The sequence below is a fragment of the Dasypus novemcinctus genome, unplaced genomic scaffold, assembly GCF_030445035.2.
Source record: "Dasypus novemcinctus isolate mDasNov1 unplaced genomic scaffold, mDasNov1.1.hap2 scaffold_315, whole genome shotgun sequence".
In the NCBI taxonomy this organism is placed as follows: Eukaryota; Metazoa; Chordata; class Mammalia; order Cingulata; family Dasypodidae; genus Dasypus; species Dasypus novemcinctus.
This window is the reverse complement of record NW_026688279.1, coordinates 90,493-94,477: the sequence shown is the minus strand read 5'-3', so window position 1 is coordinate 94,477 and position 3,985 is coordinate 90,493. Positions and strand designations below refer to the sequence as shown.

The window sequence follows — 3,985 nt, the reverse complement described above, 5'->3', positions numbered from 1 at the left end:
GTTAGAGGAAAAATACTTTGTTTAGTAGTAATATTTTGACAATGTTCTTTAATCATTAGTTTAAAAGGTTTAAAAACAATACAAGTTACTGGTGGTAGAGTGAGATGTTACATGTTTTTTAAGTTCACAACTATTATACATTTATTGTTTCTGTAAAAAAAAAAAAAAGGGCCATAAAACTACTAGTAGAAAATGTAGAGAAATGTCTTAAAGACCTTGTAGTATGTGGTGGTTTCTTGGACCTTACTCCCAAAGCACAAACGACAAAAGAAAAATTAAATAAATGGGACTTTCTGAAAATTAAACACTTTTGCACCTCCCAGGACTTTATCAAACGGGGGAAAAGGCAGCCAATTCAATGGGAGAAAACACTTAGACACCACATGTCCAATTAGGGATTAATGTACAAGATATAGAGAGAGATGTAACAACTCAACAATAAAAAGACAAACGACCCAATAGAAAAATGGGCAAAAGACATGAATAGACATTTGTCCAAAGAAGAAATACAAATGGCAAAAAACACATGAAAAAATATTCAACATCATTAATGATTAGAGAAACGCAAATCAAAATGAGATGTGATTTCACAGCTATCAGAATAGCCACTATGAAAAAGTCAGAGAAGTGCAAGTGTTGGAGAGGATGAGGAAAGACAGGAACACTTATTCACTGTTGGTGGGAATGCAGAAGGCCACAGCCACGGTGGAGGACTGTCGGGCAGTTCCTAAAGAAGCTGAATATAGACTTGCCACGGGACCCTGCAACAGCACTACTGGGCATATTCCCAGGAGAACTGAGAGCACTGACATGTCAGACACCTGCACACCTACCTTCAGAGTGCCGTTATCCCAACTGCCAGAAGCCGGAAACAGCCCGGGTGTCCATCAGCCGGTGACTGGAGAAACACACTGTGCTGTATTCACACGGAGGAACATCGTGCCGGGGTGTGAAGAAGTCAAGTCGTGAACCCGATGACAACATGGATGAACTGGAGGACGGGATGCTGAGTGAAGCAAGCCAGACACAACGGGACAAATACAGGAGGCTTGCACTACTCTCACCTAATTGCACTGTGTAACATAACGTATGATTCCATCTACGTAAGATGTCACTATAAATCAACGTATAGAGGGAAAAAAAGTATTTGTGCAAAAATACCTAGAAATGGGATCTGCGGACAGCAGGGGAAGCACAGAGAGATCAAGAGGTGATGTATTTTACTAGTTGTTTTTTTCATTTATTATTATTATTGAACTAACGAAAATGCTCTAATGATGACTGAGGGGATCAACTCATGACTTTGTGATTGTGCCAAATACCACCGATTGTGCACTGTGGATGAACTGTATGCTTCTTTAAAACAAAGGCAAACAGCACTTAAAAATGGGAGAAATACGAGAATACACATTTACCAAAGGAGAAACGTATGATCCTTTTCATCACTAGGGAAATGCATGCTAAAATCTGCTATAGATAATAAAATGGCTAAAATCAAGAGACGTAATGCCAACCGTTAAAGAAAATGTGGAAAAACTGGAATCCTCACACATTTCCGGTGAGAATGCAAAACGGTGCTGCCACTTTGGGAAACATTTTGTCAGTTTCTTAAAAATGTGAACTTACCGTAATTCATCCTGACTCCACTCCAAAAAGTCTTTCCTAAACAAACGAAACTGTATCCGTGCAATGATTCCTAGAGCAACTGTACGGCAGCCAAAACTGGAGGAAAAAAAACACACACGTCTATGAGCTGGAGCATGGATAACAAAAGGCGCTGCATCCATCAACAGACCTGCACCTCTACCTATCTAATCTCAGGCACCTCCCCACCACGCTGCCCTTGGAAGCAGCCCACCAAGGCCTGTCTACAACCTACCTGGAGGACACGCAGGCCTCTACAGGACTAACTTCAGTGCTAATTACAGACATAAATAGAAGGACAGAAGAGCCACGTGTGGGGAAGCAACTGGGCCCAAGTCAGTGCACTCGGCGGGACCATAAATTCCAAAGTAGGGACCACTGGCAGGGCACCAAACTCCTGAGCTGTCTGCCTGGCTCCAGCGCCTGGATGTTTCAGAACACTCAGGACACCAGCTCTCTGGGGTAGCATCGACTTTGGCAGTGAGAGACCCTGCTGAGACATGCATAAGCATCAACCCTGGGATAACCTCTGGGCTCACCTCCCTTTGCAGACTCTTAGCACCTCAACTGATTTCTCTTTTATCTTTTCCTCATTTTGGTCGAGGTCTTTTTCCAGTGGCATTGCTAGTTGGTACTTGGTAGTAATCCCTCGGTGCCAGGGAGTCTCATACCCTGGAGTCATATCCCACACTGGGGGACAGACAATGTATTTATAGGCTGAGTTTGGCTTAGAGAGAGGCCGCACGTGAGGAACGAGGAGGCTCCCAGGAGGCAACTCTTAGGCACCCTGTAACAGAAGGCTAAGTTTCAATTTCGAGTGTGAAGGTTCATAAGCACACACAGTCATCAATATCAAGTGTCCATCAGGAGACCATCTTCCTCCACTAGTCATTGTCCCTGTACTCTAGGGGGAATCTTGCTGACGTCTTAGAGAACGTGGCAGAGCTCCCCAGGATGGGAATTTGACATTCCTTCGGTTACCGTCTGAACCTCCATCCACCGAGGCGATGCCCCACGAACGTACATTTATGGGCCTTATATGGACGCGAGGTGGGCTTCCTCCCACGTTATCCCGTCCCTGACATCCCACTCCAGTGATCCTGCCACAGACAGAGAACCACAGTGCTGGAGAGGACGTGGAGACACAGGAACGCTAACTCACTGTGGGTGGGAAAGCACAGTGGTACAGCTCCTGTGGAGGACTGTTTGGCAGTTACTAAAGCAGTTAAAGATAAACTTGCCACATGACACTGCAACATCACTACTGGGTATACAGCCCTGATAGCAGGGACACAAACGGACATCAGCACACCCATGTTCAAAGCAGTATCATTCGCTATCGCCGGAAGTTGGGAACACCCCGGGTGTCCATCCGTTGATGAATGGATAAACGTACTGCGGTGTATTCACATGAAGGAACATTATGCAGCAGTAAAAAGAAATGAAGTCATAAAGCGCATGACACCATGGCTGAATCTAGGGGACATTATGCTGAGGGAAGCAAGCCAGACACAAAAGATCAAATACTATATGGTTGTGTTGACTATGAACCAAACGTATCGTGTAATATAATGTAGGATTGGAAAAAACTTATCAGATACCCAATATATTCAATTTATAATTGTATTGTTTTTATTCAAGTGTTTTCTTTTCTTTAAATTGTTTATATATTCAATTATTAAATGCACAAAAGAAAAAGAAAATAGATGAGGTTACACCGAAGAGTTGAGTTTGGAGACTTTAAAATGTGATCTGTTGCTCAAGAAACAGAGGTAACAAAAGAGATAGAGTAACCAAAAGGTTCTTTCTTAGCATAGGAAAGATCACGTGTGAAATATGAATATGGATAAAACTGCATATATCAGTGTAATTTTTGAAATTGAACAAATGTATGTTAACACTACAAAATATTAATATGTCCCTTATGTTAAGGGAAAGAAACCTGACTCTAAGTACTACATACTGCATGATTCCACTGATATAAAATGTAAATCAGTTTATAAAGATGAAGTTAGGTTAGTGGTTATATAGGGCTGGGGAATGACTGCTAAGGGGCTTGAGATTTTCCTTTTAAAGTACTGAAAAAGATTCTAAAAATTTTTATAACGATGAATGCACCACACTGTGATTATACTAAAAGCCACTGATGGCACGCTTTGGACAGTTCATATCGTTGTGAATATATCTCAATAAAACTGCTTAATACATCAATAATTGTGCTGGAGCTGCCAGAAAGGGAAGTTATATCCAGCAGGCAAACAGAGGGTGTGAAGAATTTTCTCATTAGTTTATTTTTCTTATTATTGAAATAATGAAAATATTCTAATGATGACCAAGGTAA

At 41.8% G+C, this 3,985-nt stretch overlaps 1 long non-coding RNA gene across 1 annotated transcript; it reads right to left on the bottom strand.

Moving 5' to 3' along the window:
* Window positions 1-838: 838 nt before the first annotated feature.
* Window positions 839-2,410, bottom strand: LOC139438544 (uncharacterized). Its single transcript, XR_011648220.1, has 3 exons — window positions 2,184-2,410; window positions 1,627-1,722; window positions 839-1,006 (listed from the first exon to the last, which is right to left on the bottom strand). It is a non-coding gene; the product is annotated as an uncharacterized lncRNA (long non-coding RNA).
* Between the last annotated feature and the right edge of the window lie 1,575 nt (window positions 2,411-3,985).